General features: G+C 41.6%; 1 long non-coding RNA gene across 1 annotated transcript; it reads left to right on the top strand.

Moving 5' to 3' along the window:
* Positions 1 to 1,151: 1,151 nt before the first annotated feature.
* On the top strand, positions 1,152 to 17,119 carry LOC309634951. The gene is made up of 2 exons (XR_014248521.1): positions 1,152 to 6,646; positions 9,466 to 17,119. It is a non-coding gene; the product is annotated as an uncharacterized lncRNA (long non-coding RNA).
* The last annotated feature ends 3,540 nt before the right edge of the window (positions 17,120 to 20,659 follow it).

Raw genomic sequence — 20,659 nt, 5'->3', positions numbered from 1 at the left:
GGTCTGGCGCTCTACCCCATGCCAGCCTCCCACGCCCTAGTCCCACCTTTGACCCTGACGTGACAACCACCTCATCACCTCCGCAACCTCCGTTCCGGGCACCCCACAGTCTGCCCACCACTTCCCATGGTCACAGACTAGGACCACTCTGCTGACAATTCTCTAACTTTATCAGGATCTACAATCCACTGTCGTCACCCTCTTTTCTAGGTCACCCCTCCAATGTTGTCACTTCCTTCTGTATCCAGCAAAGGTCCCTCATCATCATAATCGCCCCCCTTCTTCTACCCCTTTAACCTCTTTCCCTCCAGCCTACTCTCCTAGAAATAGCTCCAATCTTGGCTAATCCAGTCCCCAGCCCGAGTAGCTTATGTGGCCAGAGAGCATCAGCCCACACTGTCTAGAAGTCTCACCAAATTTCCTTACAACAGTCGTGCTCTGACTCTCCCAGCCAAATATTTCACACCCCTCCTTCCTCCCCAGCATCCAGCACTCCTCCCCCTCCCTACTGGAGAAGCTTTATTTAATGACTGGTAGCACAGAAACACCCAGAAGGATCCTTATCCTCCCACTCCCAAGTGCCCCAGCCTCACCAGACACCCTGCCTTCCCTCCCATCCATAGGACACCACCCTGCTGTCCGCTCAGGCCAGCCCCTTCCTCCTGCTTGGGTTCCTCAGAAGCAGACCCTCAGACAAGGATTTGGGTGAAGCAGTTTCTTAAGATGCCCCCAGGAGAAACCAGGAGAGGGGTGGGGAAGGCGGAACAGGGAGGGAGAGAAGCCAACCACGGCGCAATCTCAGACAGAACCCCGTGGAGCGTTGCTGTGGTTTGATCCTGTAGAACTCCGGAGTGTCACTTGCGTCTTGGATTTGTCCTGCCTGAAGCCCTGGGAGCTGGACTCTCACAGCCCTGACTTATCAGCCACCGGCCAAGGCTGCCCAGGGGGTGCAAGCTCTGCTGGTGCCCACAGAGGGGCCCTGCAGCTGGGAGGCAGGCTCTGCAGAAGGACCATAAGTGCGGGCCTTTGGAAGCAAAGCACTCTGATGAATACACAGGATACATTCATTATGGGATACGCTGGACCACGATAAGTTACGGATGACCTGGGCTTTGTCTGCACCCACCAGAAGAGCAGAGGTAAGGAGGGAAATTCCACATCTAACAAAACATAAAAGCAGAAAGAACGCTACAGGAGAACTGAAGTTGCTCCAGAGCGGCCCAGCTCCCTTCACTTTCAGGGCTTCCTGAGTCAGTGAGGGGCCTGCCTCGTCCACGCAGCTGCATCTGCATCCCGCTTACAAAGCCCAGCATCCGACTTCTAGCGAGAGAGGGTGACCAAGAACAGGGGAAGAGCAGAGCTGGCGGCTGCAACCACATGAGTGCAAGCAAAGCACCACACTTTTTTTTTAACGTCTTTATTGGAGTATAATTGCTTTACAGTGTTGAGTTAGTTTCTGCTGTATAACAAAGAGAACCAGTTATACATATACCTACATCCCCATATCTCTTCCCTCTTGCGTCTCCCTCCCACCCTCCCTATCCCACCCCTCTAAGTAGTCACAAAGCACCAAGCTGATCTCCCTGTGCTATGCGGCTGCTTCCCACTAGCTACTTATTTTACATTTGGTAGTGTATATATGTCATGCCACTCTCTCACTTCGTCCCAGCTTCCCCCTCCCCTTCCCCGTGTCCTCAAGTCCATTCTCTACGTCTGCGTCTTTATTCCTGTCCTGCCCCTAGGTTCATCAGAACCTTTTTTTTTTTCTTTTTTAGATTCCATATATATGTGTGAGCATACGGTATTTGTTTTTCTCTTTCTGACTTCACTCTGTATGATAGACTCTAGGTCCATCCACCTCACTACAAATAACTCAATTTCGTTTCTTTTTATGGCTGAGTAATACTCCATTGTATAGATTTGCCACAACTTCTTTATCCATTCATCTGTCGATGGACACTTAGGTTGCTTCCATGTCCTGGCTATTGTAAATACAGCTGCAATGAACATTTTGGTACATGACTCTTTTTGAATTATGGTTTTCTCAGGGTATATGCCCAGTAGTGGGATTGCTGGGCTGTATAGTAGTTCTATTTTTAGTTTTTTAAGGAACCTTCATACTGTTCTCCATAGTGGCTCTATCAGTTTACATTCCCACCAACAGTGCAAGAGGGTCCCCTTTTCTCCACACCCTCTCCAGCATTTATTGTTTGTAGATTTTTTGATGATGGCCATTCTGACTGGTGTGAGGTGATACCTCATTGTAGTTTTGATTTGCATTTCTCTAATGATTAGTGATGTTGAGCATCCTTTCATGTGTTTGTTGGCAATCTGTATATCTTCTTTGGAGAAATGTCTATTTAGATCTTCTGCCCATTTTTGGATTGGGTTGTTTGTTTTTTTGATATTGAGCTGCATGAGCTGCTTGTATATTTTGAAGATTAATCCTTTGTCAGTTGCTTCGTTTGCAAATATTTTCTCCCATTCTGAGGGTTGTCTTTTCGTCTTGTTTATGGTCTCCTCTGCTGAAAGCACCATACTTGAAAGCCTGGTCCACAGGGAGTGGACACTGCAACCTATGTTGTGTGGTGTTGAGAGCAAGGAGGCCCCAAGCCAGACCTCTGGGTTCGAGTCCCAACTCTCCCACTTGGGAGCTGTGTGATCTGCAGTGAGTTACTGAACCTCTCTGTGCCTCAGTTTTATCATTTATCAAAGGGCAATAAAAATAAAACAGTATCCACCTCCTGAGATGGCTGTGGGTAAAATGAGTTAAAGTAAAGCACTAAGAATAGCCCCTGGCATTTACTAAGCACTATTTTTGTTATATGTACACACGAATTTTTACCAAATTTTAAAAACTAGAATTCATTACTTCTCTTTGATAGTCTCAACATAGATTTATCATGGGATTCTGGTTTAATAAGCTGTCAGACCTGATATTCTTGATGCATCTTTTGCCAACTTAAATGAAAATACTATTGCTTCACCCTCACACCCTCAAAATAATACAAGCTTGCACATTTCCTGAATGTTAAATGTAAGAAAAGGCCACATACCAAAAGCAGATGGAACTGCAAACAACATCATCAGTACCAATGAGGTGAGAAGTACCTTCTTGATATTTCCATCCTGGGGCTGTGGCCAGAAATGGAATGAACTAGAGGAAGCAAATAAAACATGTTTAATATGTGTATGTACTAATTATAAAATCAGAGAAATTAATATTAGAAAATTAACAGTGCAACCAGACTATTAGGCTAGATTAATAGTTGGAAATAATTAATATTTGGATGTGGGCAAATTTTACTAAAGAAGGAAAGATACAGTTGGGAGTAAGATTGACCAATAATAAAATCATCCCCTGTTCTCCTCGGTGTATCTCCTTTGGATTCATAGAGAAGTGGTGTAAATAAACTGTCCTCAAAGTACCCTTGATGGAGCAAAGTACCACTTTTATTGCTCAAATGCAGTGTCTTTGACAAACATCTAGTGCCTTGGCTACTTAAGGATTGAAGGACTGTGGCTAGAAATATACTTTCTGTTCATTTCAGGAACAGAAACATTCTTTCAGAGGTTTAGACCAGCAACATAATGCATCTCAACATGAAACTTTTGTTTGATTTTGAAAATCTTATGTTTTTCTGCTACATACATTTTGGAAGAGTATGTATCCTGCTAGGAGCTTCAAATATGACCCTCATACACAATGTTTCCAACCACTTTTGTGATTTTGATGTTTCTTTGAGAACATCATATTAAGCGAGAATCCCATGATAAATCTAGGTCGAGGATATCAAAGAGAAGTAATGAATTCCAGTGTTTTAATTAGGTAAAAACTTTAGTTTTAAAAATTAGGTTAAAAAATTAGGTAAAAAATTCTAGTTTTTAAAATTAGGTAAAAAAATGGCTTAGTAAATGCCAGCACTATTCTAAGTGCTTTACTTGAACTCATTTTACCCCTCAGCCATCTCAGGAGGTGGACACTATTTTTATCCCCCTTTGATAGATGATAAAACTGAGGCACAGAGAGGTTCAGTAACTCACTGCAGATCACACAGCTCCCAAGTGGCAGAGCTGGGACTAGAGACCCTGGTGGTCTGGCTTGGGACCACGTGCTCTCGACACCACACAACATAGGTTGCAGTGTCCACTCGCTGTGGGCCGGGCTTTCAAGTGTGGTGCTTTGCTAGCGCTCACCGTGGTTGCAGCCGCCAGCCCTGCTCTTCACCTGTTCTTGGTCACCCTCTCTCTCTAGAATTCAGATGCTGGGCTTTGTAAGCGGGATGCAGATGCAGCTGCGTGGACGAGGCAGGCCCCTCACTGACTCAGGAAGCCCTGAAAGTGAAGGGAGCTGGGCCGCTCTGGAGAAACCTCAGTTCTCCTGTAATGTTCGTTCTGATTTTACGTTTTGTTTGTTATTGAATTTCCCCCCCTTATCTCTGCTCTTCTGGTGGGTGAAGACAAACCCCAGGTTTTCCTCTATTTAAAAAAATCTGGATGTGAAGTTAGTAAACAATTTACGTGAGTGAGCATATGTTACGGAAGTGGAAACAGCTGGCTCTGGGGAGGCTGGTGGTCATGGGTTGTTTTCATGTGGGGAGTCATTGGAACTGCTCCCAGACCAGGCCTGGAGTGTCCCTGTCCTGCGAGCTCTCCTGCCTCCCCTCTGCTTCCCGCCCTTCCCCCCTCCTCCTCTTCCCTCCCCTCCTCCCCCATCCCTTCTCTCCTCTCCCCTTCCCTCTTCCCCCTCCCCTTCCCTCCCATCCCCCTCCATCCAGGCCCCTACCTCCCCCCATCCCTCCTTCCCTCTTCTCGCCTCCCCACCCATCCTTTCTTCACCCCTTCTGTCCCCTCCTCTAGCTCCTCTCTCCATTCCATTCCTTTCTGTTTGTGCTTTAATGTTGAAAAGCAAAAAGTCTCCCTTCCCAAACTCCCCTCCCTCCTTTTGGAGGGGGTGGTTATGACCCTTATTTTTGCCCCCAGTCCTGCAGGACACAGGGTGGTGGAAAGGAGTGCAGTGGGCTCTGTGGCCCAGGGAGACTACCTCCCAAACAGCAGTGACCAGCACCTCTGCCTGGGGTGGCCGCTGACAGGGGAGGCCCAGCGAGGTCAGGGTCAGGGCCATGAGAGCCCCTCGTAGGGTGGTGCGCTTGGGGGATTGATTGGAATTACAATGACAGTGTGGAACCAAACTAAATGATTCCCTTTTATTAATAATAACTGTGACAGTATTAACACGGTGATGGTAGCAAACACTTATACAGCATGTATGACACTCCAGAAACTATCCGAAGTACTTTATATATACTCTTTTCTTCCTCATGACAGCCCTCTGGAGTAGGTGTTACTATTATTATCTCTGTTTTACAAATGAGGAAACTGAGACGCAGCGAGGTTAAGTAACTTGCCCAAGGTCACACAGCTAGTAAGTAGCAGAGTTGGGATTCAGACCCAGGCAATTGGGCTCCAGAGTTTGAGCAGCAGAGTTTTAAGATAGCCCTTTCCTGTGCCTCACGTCGTGGAAAGACAAACAACCCAACAAACTGGCACGCTTGCTCCATATGAGTGCTTGTGTATAACACATCTAAGAAGTGGTGCATAATGAGATTTTGATGTTCTCTAATTCCTCTGACAGTTTCACACATGATCATGTGGCTGGTTGTAGGACTCTGTTAGTGAACACATTTTGTCTACACGTGTGTATCCCCTGGGTGGTCTGCCAGCCTCAGCCAAGAAAGAATATGGGAAAAGCAAATTACCTATTCATTTATTCAATCATTTATTAATTGTCTACTGTGTGTCAGACACAGGGTCTGGCTGTAGGGATACAGAAAGAAAAGACTTGGTCCAGTTGAAACATAAATGGTATTCATCTATTATATTGAATAAATATAAAGCACCTGTAAGCATAGTAATACAGTGTGATAAGAACCATCAGAAGAGATAAGCGCTACATGACAGATACTGGGAGAACTTACCCACCTCTCTGGCAGGCATGGCTGAGGCTGGAGAAGGGAGCTATCGGGGGTGTCTTTTCACGAAGAGATGGTGTTTGCGCCTCATCTTGGAGAGTGGGAAGGTATAGAGTTAGTGAAAATAGGAACATTTCCTCTCCCAGGATGGAGCCCCAGGGCATGCTGTGGTCCTTGTGGGACACATTTGATTGGTCATGCTTCTTGGCTTGTCATCTGTACAGGGGATGAATTGGTACATTAATTTTCCTCATTTGACACAAACCCTACCCCCTCTACCCCTGCCCAGGTGGCAAGTGAGAAGTGTACTGGACAGCGTTGTGCAATGCTTCTCAAGGTCAGTTAATGAAAAAATCCCAGTTACTGCCTGTTTTGGGCTGAGTTGCATCCCCCTGAAATTCATACATTGAAGCCCTGATCCCCATTCCCGCGGAATGTATTTGGAGATAGGGTCTTTAAAGAGGTGATTAAGTTAAAGTCAGGTCAGTAGGGTGAACCCTAATCCAATAGGACTGGTGTCCTTATAAGAAGAGGAGATTAGGACACAGACATGCAAGAGGAAAGACCATGTGAAGACAAAGGAGAAGGTGACCATGTACAAGCCAAGGAGAGAGGCATCAGAATGAAACCAACCCTGCCAACCCCTTGATCTTGGACTTGTAGCCTTCAGAAAGGTGAGGAGATAAATTTCTGTTCTTGAAGCCACCACTCTGTGGTATTGATGATGGTGGTCCTCAGAAACGAATTCACTGTCTTATCCTCACTAGCCTGTGCTGAATGAAAGTGTCCTTCATTGGATCAGTGGCCATGGAGAAACTTCTGGTTGAAAGCACCAAGGTTGGTAAATGGGAAATTCAGAGAAGAGAACGGCACACAGTTCCTTATCTGAAGGAGCTCTGTGGCTTGCAACAGCACACAGAGAAGGGACATTTCCCAGCAGGCCTGGCCTCCTGGCGTGATGTCCCGTCCAGAATGCTATAAGCCAGGTCTTCCTCTTAGCCCTTACTCAGTGGAAAGTTAAAACAAGACGAGATTTCACAAATGCATATACACAGTACACGTGTACTGTCAAACTTGGGATTTCATAGGTAGCAGGATTCCAAGCCCTTCAATTTGTATACAAGTTAAATTTGATGAGCTTTAATTTCACATTCCACCAAAAATATTTTTCCAGAGTTGGACTTTAATTTCCTTATGAAGAGCAGATAGATGGGCGCTTGGAATCGGAGAAGTTTCCTAGAGCAGGGGTCCCCAACCCCCAGGTCCGTGGGCTGTGCAGCAGGAGGTGAGCGGCAGGCGAGCTAGCAAAGCCTCACCTGCCGCTCCCCATCGCTCCCCATCGTTCGCACTACAGCCTGAACCATCCCCCACCCCCTGCATCTGTGGAGAAACTGTCTTCCACGAAACCGGTCCCTGGTGCCAAAAAGGCCGGGGACCACTGTCCTAAAGCATTGTTTCAAGATAATCCTCTAGCAAATTGAGCAACTGAGTCAGCTTTTTATTTTCTAAAGCAGTAAAGGAGAGAATTGTGCTCTTTTTTCTAGTCTAGCATGATTTATAAGTTGATTACAAGCCATTTGCCCCAAATGCCCCCCTAACTTATTTCCAGTAATAAAAAATTAGCAGATAGAACAGGGCTGCTTATTAGCTAGAAATCCCATGTAATCACAGTGGTAATATAATGTCTCTTTCAAACATTTTTCAGAGTGGAAGAAGACACTATTAAAAATTATGCCAGGATAAAGTCAGAATCCAGTGTTATTCTAAGCAAACATACAATGATTGTACCAGACACACAAATATTTTTGTCCTAGTTACAGCTGTCACTGAGGAACCTTCCAGGGCATTAGCTCATTGTTTGTTAAATCTTAAAAATCACAGCATATTTATTTATTTAGACAAAGCCATTTGTATCAACTCATGATATCATGTATTTTCAATATTTCTGACAGCTATGGCGTGTGAAGAGCTGCGCATTTGGGCACCCACCTCTGAACGCCTAGCGTGAGCTGCAGTTCTGCTGACCAATGAAGCAGCGAGTGTCTAGGAATAGAGTGCAGCCCAGGGGTTAGGGGTCTGAAATTCTAGTTCCAGGCCAGCCACTACCAGCTGCTTGACTACAGTCTTCTAACCTATAAAACACGCAAGTTGGAGCACGTGATTTCTAAGATCAACCATGGCTCTAGCATTTCCATGTAGGAGTAGCTTCGGGACATTAATCAGGTTGGGGGCGGTGGTTCCTGTCCTGAAGCTGCATTTATATAACACTCTTCATAAGACTGAGGAAACAGCAATTGTCCGTGTCAAAAAATGGTGGTGTGGGGAGGGAGCTGATAGGAGGTACTTGGGCTAAAGCAACCCTGCCGTGATCCTTCCCTGATTTTGCTCTGAAGTTCTGCCATGAATCTAAGACGTGGGAAGAATAAGCGTAGCGACAAAAGATAAAAGACAATCATTGACAATAAGATCAGAATGAAGCTGAAATGTTGAAATTCTTAGAGAATAATGGAATATTAGGATAATTCTTTACAAATGAAAATATGAGAAAGTGTAAATGATCGCCCTAGTGAGTCTCGTTAGTAATAGCTTCATTTGCAATGACTTTTAGCATAGAACTCTCTAGTGTGGTGTTTGTTCATGGATGCCTATTGCATAATCCACAGAAGTTTACCTCAAAAGTTGGAAATTACACTTTTCACCCACCAGAATGGTAAAAAATTAAAGCTGCAATCATAACTAGTGATACAGAGGCTATCAAAAAATGTCACCTATACGTTGTTGGTAGGAGTATGAACTGTTTCAACTATGTTTTAAAAAATAAACTTTAAAATCGAGATATGGTTTACTTAGGAAAAAAACACACCCATTTGAAGTGTACACTGTGATGAGTTTTGACTAATGCATTCACAAGTCACCACCAAAATCATATACAGCATTTCTCTTACTCCAAAAATGTCCCCTGTGGCCTATCTAGTTAATTCTCCCAATCCCCCACCCCAGGTAATCATTGGTTCATTTTCTGTCCCCATAGACTAAATGTATGTTTTCTAGAATTTCATATAAATGGAGCCATATTTCATGCCTTGCTTCTTTCACTCACTATCTCAGTCTAATGTTTTTAAGATTCTTCTATGTTACTGCCTGTACCATTGCTTTTCATTAGTGAGTAATGGTCTACTGCACAGGTAAGTCACAATTTGCTTATCCGCTTACCTGGTGATAGACATTTGGTTTGTTTCTAGTCTTTGCGTATTATGATCAAAGCTGCTATGAACATCTGTGTACAAGCCTTTGTGTGGAATGAACTTTTCATTTCTCTTGGGTAAACACTTGCGAAGGTCAATCGTTTGTGATGGTTAGTTTTATGCGTCAACTTGACTGGCTACAAGGTGCCCAGATTAAACATTATTTCTGGGTTGTCTGTGAGGGTGTTTCTGGGTGACATTAGCATTTGAATTGGTGGACTCATAAAACAGATTATCCTCCCCAATAGGAGCGGACATCGTCCAGTCTGTTGAGGGCCTGAATAGAACAAAAGGCAGAGGAAGGAGGAATTCAAACCTTTTTTCTGCCTCAGTGATTGAGCTGTGACATCTCATCTCATCTTCTCCTGCCCTCTGGACTGCCATTGGCTTTCCTGGTTCTCAGGCCTTTGAACTCATACTGAATTATACCACTGGCTTTTCTGGGTCTCCAGCTTGCCAACAGCAGATGGTGGGACTTAGCCTCTATAATTGCATGAGCCAATTCCTTATAATGAATATATATGTCTCCTATTCTGTTTCTCTGTATAACCCTGACTAATACAACACTTAAGAGTGGAATTTGCTGGGTTATATGATAAGCGTATGATTAACTGTATAAGAAATTACCAAACTGTAGTCCAATCTGATCTTCCCATTTCACATTCCCACCAGCAATTCTAATGACGCGTAGTAGGGTCCCATTGTGGTTGTAATGTGCATTTACCTGATGACTAATGATGTTGAGCATCTTTTCATGTGCTTATTAGCCATTCGTACATCTTCTTTTGTGAAGCATCAGTTCAGTAAGAGTTCTTTATATATTCTGGATGGAAACTATTTTGGATGATATATATACTGAGAATATTTTCTCTTGGTCTGTGACGTGTTTCCATTAAATAAATTTTTTTTTGAGGAACATAAATTTTAAATTTGATTAATTTAATAAAAATTAATATATAATTAATATATTATATATAATATATATATTATATATATATTATATAAAAAATGGTTTATATCCTGTACTTTCTTTTCTTTTATTGTTTTACGTTTTACCATTAGGATTGTGACCACCTGGAGTTGATTTTTGTGTATGGTGTGAATTAGGGGTCGAAGTTCCCCTTTTTTTCCTTAAGAATATCTAACAAACCTAGAACCATTTATTGAAAAGACCGTTCATTTCCTCCCACTAAATTAGTGTTTATTTTCTTATCGTTGAGTTGCAAAAGCTCTTTATATATTCTAGATGCAAATGCGTTGCTAGTTATACGTATTGAGAGCATTTTCCCCCAGTCTGTCACTTACCATTTCATTTCCTTAACAATGTCTTTTGAAAAGCAGGAGATTTCACTTTGATGAAGTTCAATTTATCAATTTTTTTCTTCTATGATTTGTGTTTTTTGTATCCTAAGAAATCTTTTCCTAACCCCTGGTCATAAAGATTTCCTCCTCTGTTTTTTTTTTTTTGGAACTTTTATAGTTTTAGGTTTTCTATGTAGTTCTATGATCCATTTTGAGTTGATTTTTGTGTCTGGTGTGAAATGAGTCAAAGTTTAATATTTTTATTGTTATATCTTTTTTATTAATAGACAATTTTTAGAATAGCTTTAAGTTTACAGAAAAATTGAGTAGATAGTAGAAAATTCCCATATATCCCATGTCCAATTTCCCGTTATTAACATCTTACATTCCTATGTTATGTTTGTTACAATTAATGAACCAATATTAACACATTATTATTAACTGAAGTCCACGGTTTATTCAGATAGCCTTAGTTTTCACCAAGTGTATTTTTCTGATCCTGGATTGGATCAGTCCAGGATCCCATCCACCCTATTACACTGAGTTGTCGTGTCTGTTTGGTTTCCTCTTGGCTGCGATAGTTTCTTAGACTTTCCTGTTTTTGATGACTTTGGCCTGCAGTTTATTTATACCCTTTGGCCCTGATCACTTCCAGTCCTGAGTGTACTCCATCTAACAATGGGTTGCTGTTGGGTCTACCCAACATTTTGACTTGTCGATTCAGACAGAACCTCATTCATGATGGGCAGCTCTAAACACCTGGACACTTGATGGCTTATGGTCAAATGCTCTATCTTTACCTGAGGCAAGTAGCACACCAAGCTTTCCAAAGCTGTAGAATTCTCTCCTATAGGAGGCATGGTCTTTCTCCAAAACTCTAGGGTCTACATTGAGATTCTCCTACTGGGGCTCCCCATCAACTCCACAAAGTGGCTTTCCATCAGTATCTGGTGTCTGCTGGATCAAGTGGCCTGAGCATTAAGGGTGCTTGTACTTCAGTCTGGACTTACACAAAGCCCTTTCCTGCTCTGGGACTGACTCAAGTCTTGCAGCTTTCATAGCAGTTATTAAATGGGTCAAAGAGCATTCTCAAGTGTGAAATATGCTGGTTCCAGAGCCAGAAGCCACCTACCAAGAATTGTGCTACCTTCTTAGTGCTGAGAAGCAACAGATGAATCATTTGTCCTTTAATGTGATGGGATGTCCTGGCATGCCCCTCCACACTTCACTGATGTGACAGGCCCCTGAATCTTCAAAGAGTTTACTTCCCACTTTTATGGCGCACACGATGGCCTCCAATCTGCTAGGCACTTCTTGCTCATCTGGTTAACATAATGTCATTGGTGTAATGGACTAGTGAGTTATTCTATGGAATGTCCAGGTAGTTCAGGTCCTTATGAATATATCATGACAGATGGCAGGAGAGTTAACATAGCTCTGGGGCAACACTGTAAATATATACTCTTGTCTGTCCCATATGAATAAGAACAGTTTCTGATCCTCTTGTCTAACAGGAGTGGAAAAGAAACCATTCACCAAATCATGGGCTGCGTACCGTAGGCCTGAGACTGTGCTAATCTGCTCTAGCAAAGACACTACACCTGGCATTGCAGCTGCAGTTAAGGCATGGAGAGAGAGTGTGACGGAAGATGAGACTGGAAATGTAAATTGGTGCCAGATTGCAAATGGGCCTGAAGGGGCCACGATGGACTTGGACTTTAGCCGGAATGCATTGAGGAGTCCTTACAGGTTCGTAAGCAATATATGCTCTCCGCTTGCTACTTGCAACCAGAAAGCTGTGTTTTCTAACATTTAATAGCGTCCAAATGAACTGTCTCATTAGGTAGAGTGGGTGCTGTGTGCTGTGATCAGGTCTCCTATCTGGTTGGAAATATCTACTCTCCTGGCTGCCAGAGTGTTGGCTGCTGAAGCCCCCCAGCTGTGTCCCAGCCACCATTATTTCCCGAATATAACGTGCACTTTCAACCCTCTATTCCTTTGTATTTGCTATTCTTTCTCTGGAATATCTCCCCCACTTCCTATGCCTGGAGAAATTCTATTTATTCCACAAGACTTCCTTAGATGTCTCCTCTCACCCCAGATAGGATTAACTGCTTCCTTCTCCTTCTAGAGTGTTTTGTTCATTATGTGAGTTTAGGACTTGCAGAGATTCTGGGTATCACAAATGGCGATGCATGTCCTTGGCTCCCCTATGAACTGTGTCCTCGGGACAGCAGTCCAGACCATGTCTCATTATCTTCAGGTCACCAGAGGTTTGCATAGAGCCTGACACATGTAGGCATTCAAGGAATGGTTACTGAATTAAATTTGTTATCTAATTGAACCTGATTCTGGCGTTAAGAAAGGAAAAAAATCCAGGCTTACATGCACACATTTATTCTTTCATAAAGTATGTATTTGTTGTCATGTAACAGTGGGCCCGAAGTAGACTTTTTGTGCTAATATCATGTATCATTCTGAATTTGTAAAGTAAAACTGTCATAAACTTAAAGCTTTTCTTTTTCCTTCCATCTGAACTGGAACTATTTAACCAGGAATGAACATGACTCTAATACCTTTAAAAACTACTTGATTTCATGTGTGTGTGTGTGTGTGAGCTTATATTGTGTTTGGAAACTGCCAGACACTCTTTGATTTATCTTTTATCTTCAAGCACTGACCTCATAATAATTAAAGCAACAAAATAGTGCTGAGAGCAAAGATACTTTTGTTTATAGTTTCAAAATTACAACCTGATTATTAGTTTAACACAAACCCTAATTTTTAAAAAAATTTTGATTGAGGCATAAAGTATTTACTGCCATGGAGACTATGAGTTTGACACGTGTTCACATTTTTTCGGGCGCAAATATTTGGTGGAAGGATTTCCAGACTAAAGTTCCCAGCCCTTGACCATTTTTTTAAAAAATGTGAACCACAGATTGACCTACATGTATCCTCTGCCTTCCATTGTCTGCATTATGCAGCAAGTGCGTGCATTTTAGACAATAAACAAGACATTTAACCAAGCTAGAAAACTGCTCACTGTATTAGTCAGACCAACTTACCACTAACTTTAAGGTCCCAAATCACAGTGGCTTAAACATAATAAGAGGGTATAGAGTGCATATCTCCCTCATGCAAAACTCTGAGTGTAGACAGTTCAAGGCTGTTATGGCAGTTCTAGGATCATCTGGGCCCCAGTACTTCCAACTTTGTATTCCACCAACCCAAGGGTCTGGTCCTCATCCTTATGGTCCAAGGTGGAGCACTGACCATCATATCTCCGTCAGAATGCTGAGTGGGTAATGAAGAGAAGAAGAATCCCCTATCCTTTCTAAGGACATTTCCTGGAACCTGTAGATATCACCTTTTCTCATATCCCATGAGATGGATATGACTGGAACTTAGCTCTGTGGCTACAAACAGCTGCCTAATGAGACTGGAAAATACAGTCTTTATTTAGTATGGCCATGTGCCCAGCTAAGTATTGGTGGTTACTATCACTGAAGAAAAAGGGGAAAATATACATTGGGGACCACTGTATCTCTGCTATATGAACGCATACCAAAGAGAGAACTCAATGCTCAGATGATGTTTTGCAAACTAATAAATTGGAGGATTCCAGCTTTGAGGAAGCCGTCTTTGTTTGTCTTCATTTCTTCCACATGCCCAAACATAAGTCTCCCACTTCCATTTCCTGTTTTCCTGTGTGAGGCCATGTGTTCATCAGGGCCTCTATGGCTTGGCAAGCTCATTTCACAGAGGGCCTTGGAGCTGGCTTTGGTTATTCAGGAATGTATCTCATTTGCCCTACATGAGCTCAGATTTGAGCATCAGAATCATTTGGCAGCAATCATTTATTTATAAACAATCATTAACCTTTTCTTAAGTGTTCTGTTTTGCTTTTGGTTTGCTAAAACTAAACCACTGACTTTCTGAAGGTTTAGAAAAATAACACTAGCAAGTTGAGAAAAAGAACTGGGGTCATGAGGTGGGAGTAGGAAATTGAAGTTAAAAATTACTTAAATAGTGCTCTTGGAGCTGCTTCCTCTGTCAGAGGAGTGAATTTTTCTATCTCTTTCTCTACAGTCTAGAATTTTCATCATTCTCATAAACCACATCAACGCCAAAAACTTTTCTGGGGAGAAAACTGCTCTATAAGCTTAACATTATCCTAATGCTGCAGGAAATACAGAAGAAATTTATGTCCTGGACTTTGGGAGGTAGAGTACTGTCATGGGAAGGACAAGGGTATGGATTTAGTCAGGATAAAATAGGCTACACTGCAGTAACAAATACGTTGTGAAATGTCAGTGCTTGACCACAGTAAACATTCATCTCTTACTCAGCTTTCAGTCTCAGGCAGGGCTGGCACCCATCTTCCATCTCATAGGACTGTTCTTTGGAGCTCACATCCTTCAAACTTGCTATGAAAGGAGAAGAAAGGACTGGGGTCTAAGCAGGATGTTTTTAAGGGCCAGGACTGGACATGTCTTTCGTATAGGTCAGAGGTGCCTAGGCCAGAGTTCAGGCACAGGGCAGGAACCGAACTGCAAGGTCGACTGAGGCTAAACGCCTAGTCTCCCTGTGTGCCCAACAACAGGAAATGGTGTAGCAAACACATCACAATGTCTCTGTCACACTGGACTTAACAACTCCCAGTTTTTCTGCTTTATATCTTTATGATCATGGGTAAGTCACACAGTTTTTCAGCCTCGGTTGTCTTATATGTAAAATACTACACATAATAACAACTGTTTGGGTGAAAGTTAAGCTCCTGACATCTAAGTATTCATTAAATGCTAATTCCCATCTTTTTTTAAAGAGGCATCTACAGTCTTGGAGGCAACATTTTACATACATGCAAAAACTAGAAGCATCTCCAAATTTGTCCAGAAGACTACCTGCCTCCGAAACCCTGGGAGTGATAATTAAGAAGACGTTTCCTCCCCGCCTCCCACCCAGACAAAAACACCAAAAATATGAATCTTGCGGCTGGGCCTAGAGACTGTCATTTTATATTTTATATTCTCTTCCCAGATTTTAAAAAAATTGTGGTAAAATATACATAACATCTTAGCCATTTTTAAGTGTACAGTTCAGTGGTGTTAAGTACATTCACATTGTTCTGCAATCACTCTCCAGAACTCTTTTTGTCTTGCAATCTAAACTCTGAACCCATTCTACAGCAACTTACCATCCTCCCTCCTCCGGCCCCTGGCAACCACCCTTCTAGCTTCTATGAATTTGACTATACAGGTACTTCATGTAAGTGGATTCGTACAGTATTCAGCTTTTTGTGACTGGCTTATTTCACTTACAATCATGTCCTTAAGTTTCATCCATGTTGTGGCATGTGTTGAAATTTCCTTACTTTTGAAAGTTGAATAATATACCAGTGTGTGTGTGTGTGTGTGTGTGTGTGTGTGTGTGTAGATATAGACAAAGATGTAGATACACCACATTTTGCTCATCTATTCATTCATCTATGTACACTTGGGTTGTTTTCATCTTTTGGCTATTGTGAATAATGCTGCTATAAACGTGGGTGTATAAATATCTTTTTGACAGCCTCTTCAATAAGTGGTGCTGGGAAAACTGGATAGCTACATGGAAAAGAACAAAGTTAGAACATTCCCTAACACCATACACGAAAATAAACTCAAAATGGATTAAAGACCTAAATGTAAGGCCAGACACTATAAAACTCTTAGAGGAAAACATAGGCAGAACACTCTATGACATAAATCACAGCAAGATCCTTTTTGCCCCACCTCCTAGAGAAATGGAAATAAAAAAAAAAAAAACAAATGGGACCTAATGAAACTTAAAAGCTTTTGCACAGCAAAGGAAACCATAAACAAGAAGAAAAGACAACCCTCAAATGGGAGAAAATATTTACAAATGAAGCAACTGACAAAGGATTAATCTCCAAAATATACAAGCAGCTCATGCAGCTCAATATCAAAAAAACAAACAACCCAATCCAAAAATGGGCAGAAGATCTAAATAGACATTTCTCCAAAGAAGATATACAGATTGCCAACAAACACATGAAAGGATGCTCAACATTACTAATCATTAGAGAAATGCAAATCAAAACTACAATGAGGTATCACCTCACACTGGTCAGAATAGCCATTATCAAAAAATCTACAGACAATAAATGCTGGAGAGGGTGTGGAGAAAAGGGAACCCTCTTGCACTGTTGGTGGGAATGTAAACTGATACAGCCACTGTGGAGAACAGTATGGAGGCTCCTTAAAAAACTAAATATCGAACTACCATGCAACCCAGCAATCCTACTGCTGCACATATACCCTGAGAAAACCATAATTCAAAAAGAGTCATGTACCACAATGTTCATTGCAGCACTACTTACAATAGCCAGGACATGGAAGCAACCTAAGTGTCCATCGACAGATGAATGGATAAAGAAGATGTGGCACATACATACAATGGAATATTACTCAGCCATAAAAAGAAACGAAATTGAGTTATTTGTAGTGAGGTGGATGGATCTAGAGACTGTCATACAGAGTGAAGTAAGTCAGAAAGAGAAAAACAAATGCTGTATGCTAACACATATATATGGAATCTAAAAAAAAAAAAAGGTTCTGAGGAACCTAGGGGCAGGACAGGAATAAAGACGCAGACCTAGAGAATGGACTTGAGGACACGGGGAGGGGGAAGGGTAAGCTGGGACGAAGTGAGAGAGTGGCATGGACATATATACACTACAAAATGTAAGATAGATAGCTAGTGGGAAGCAGCCACATAGCACAGGGAGATCAGCTCGGTGCTTTGTGACCACCTAGAGGGGTGGGATAGGGAGGGCAGGAGGGAGACGCAAGAGGAAGGAGATATGGGGATATATGTATATGTATAGCTGATTCACTTCATTGTACAGCAGAAACTAACACACCATTGTAAAGCAATTATACTCCAATAAAGATGTTGAAAAAAAAAATTAAATAAATAAATAAATATCTCTTTGAGATCCTGCTTTCAATTCTTTTGGGTGTATACCTAGAAGTGGAATAGTTGGATTATATGGCAATTTTATTTTTAGTATTTTAAATCAGATGATTCTTCTGCCCATCAAAGTTTGAAATGCACTAGACTAGAGTCCAAGAAAGGATATAATTGAGGGCTCAATTTGAGCAATAAGGCAATACATACTATGGGAGGCTAGGAAGGGAGAGGAGAGAGTAGGAAAGACTAGCATGGGAGGGAGTGCTCCAGAGAAAGGAAGAGCATTGCGAGCAGCCTCGAAGCAGAGGTTTGAATAAAATGAAATGCAAGGAGAAGGCAACCTAGGTGGGAAACCACAGAAGCAAGTCAAGGAGACCATGAGAGCAGCAGGTAGCAGGAGAGAAGAGTTATGCTGAAGCCTCATGGGGAATGAGGTTGTCAGGAGGAGCGGGGTTAGGTTATCGCAAGCCTTGCCAACCAGGCCAGTGGATTCCGATTTAACGCAACAGACAATAGGCAACTCCTGAAGGCTCTGAAAGAGAAGAGTCATATGACAATTGCCGTGTCATCATCCAGGAAAATTAATAATGTCAACAAAATGGTATTAAAAGTACAGTTCTATATAAATTCCACTGTAGTGAGGATCCTAATAAAATTGTATAAATGGTTACTGTGGTGTTATAAATTAAAATGAACCTAACTAGATAATGACAAGGTCCTCCTCTACCCACTAGAAATTTCTAACCAGCATCTTCCACAATACCTAGCAAATTTTAGGTATTTTATAAACAATGCAAAATGCAAAAAAAACCTAGCAAATGCCAAAAAATCTTTGTCAGAATGGGCTAAATAATATTAAACAATGTGTAAGAAAGTGCTGTGTCTTTGGGTTTTTTACAAAAGCTAGTCAGAGTTGTGGTATTTGAAAAATTTTGATGTTATAGATCTACCGTCTATTAGTTGCAACTTTACTTAACCTCCTTATGTTGTAGTTTCTCATCTCTGAAGTGGGGATAATGGACCTAACTCATAGAGTTTTTGTCATGATTTAATGTATGTAAAGCACTTAACACAGGGTCTGGTGCTGAATAATGAATAAATACTATATTAATATTATTCTCTGTACTCTTTAAAGAAATAAATGAAGGTTAATCAAATAATTTCCTGTTCTAACAAGAAATCATCAAGCATCAGAAGCTTTCAAACTCTTACTTTCCCTCTATTGATCTAGAAGATATTCTCCACGTGAACTTTCTAATTTGGAGCAAAGCAAACTAAGGCATTTTTTATAAAACCCACATTTTAATAGTTCTCAATAGGTCTTCAAAGACTTCACTTTTTTTTCTTATTGGTCCAATTTTCCATTTTTTAATCCTTTTTTTCCCTGAATTTTCTGTCATCCTTCTTAAAATGTAAGATATTAAACAGTAAGGACCTGACCAGGAGTGGGAATTGAAGGAAGACTGGCTGGGCTGATAAGTCTTGGGGACAGGGACCAAATCTGTTTTGTTCAGTGCTGAGTCATATGCCTCAGGCACACCTGACGTGTAGCACCAGGAAACCCATCAAAGACACAATGACTTGTAGCCTCCCAGGCCATCCTTCATCACAGCCCATCAGTTGTTGCTCTAACTAATTCCAAGGAACACATAACAATGTGATGAAAGACAGCAGATCATTGCATATGGCGGCACTGACAGTGATGACCTCAGGAAAAATTTTTAGGGAAAAGTCTGAATTGAAAGAATATTATTGCACCTCCAATAACTACAGAGTTGAATCATTGATGAGCCAAACCAAGCCTGGGAAAACAACGTGGAAATAAAAAGAAAGGGAGCAAGACAGAAAGGAAAAAAAGGAAGAAGAAAAAACACAAAATAAAAACGATAAACTATTTTTTGAATATATGTCTAGGCAAACGCACCCATAGAATGGCAGCAGTTAATCAGGAAGAACTACTCGCTAAGTACTGGTCATAGATGTTTCTCGGAAGTAGCCATCATTAGGAAATATTTTGAAAGTTTATAATCAAGCAGAGACAAGACAAGGTAGTCTTGATGTGACCAGTGTTCTTGGGGCCATATGTTCACTGTATTAAATCACTGACCCGCTTCAACCCCCTCTGAGCTCCTAGAGGTCGTCAGAGCATGAGGCCCCATGAAATCAGGACTCTCTGAATTGTGTTCATTAGTGAGTGTTTACGAAAGAAAAGCACTGTAGGAGCAGCACGATGATCCTCAGAACCAATTAATGCTTATGGGCTGTGATCGTCGAGGCTCCCATTTGGGTCAGTGATAGAAAACTTGAAGAGCTGTGGATTCATTTATGAGTCAAATCAAACCCCTGAAAAGGTAGTGAGAGTAAAATACTAGGAGACCTGCAAACTCTCAAACAACTCAAGCTAAGGAGCCTAGGACTTGGCTGGACCCCAGGTCACCAAAATATACCCAAGCTGTGACTAGGGAACATTGCTCACATTGAGTGGCATGGAGCCAAATAACTTTCCTGACCCTGAAGAGAACCCTGGGTATCATAAAAGAGCTTGGCTTTTTTTGATTTCCTGGCCAAAATTTCTTTGATTTTTCTTTGATTATCTTTGTATTATAAAACAGAGTTATGCAAGTTTGGGAGGTTTGGTGGTTAGTTTTATATGTCAACTTGGCTAGGCTATAGTACCTAATTATTCAACTAATCACTAATCTACATGTTTCTCTGAAGGTATTCTGTAGGTCTGGTTAACACCTATAATCAGTTAACTTTAAGTAGAGGAATTACCCTCAGACTGTGGTGGGCCTCATCTAATCAGTTGAAGGCCTTAAGACCAAAATTGAGTTTTCCCCCAAGGAAGAAGAAATTCCACTTGTGGATGACATCATCAGCTCCAAAACAAAACTATGTGCTCCTGAGATGATTCACAGAGGAGTTCCACTCTGGCCATCTCAATCAAAATATACTGAGCTGTAGTTCCCTTATCTGTAAGTTTTTAAAAAAATTAAGTAAATGACTAGTTAGATGAAATGATCTGTTTAGCATGTGTAGTAAAGAGAGTAGCACTTGATAGGTATAATAAATATAAGTTCCTTTCTCTTCTCCCTCTGAATTGTTTCTCCCCAAAAAAGACTTTCAACTGTTTTCTCCATTCAAATGACCTCATGTAGAAAT

Source organism: Balaenoptera borealis, assembly GCF_965194805.1.
Source record: "Balaenoptera borealis genome assembly, chromosome: 9".
Taxonomy (NCBI): domain Eukaryota; kingdom Metazoa; phylum Chordata; class Mammalia; order Artiodactyla; family Balaenopteridae; genus Balaenoptera; species Balaenoptera borealis.
Note: the sequence above shows the minus strand (reverse complement) of the source record. Positions and strands in the feature narration are given on the sequence as shown.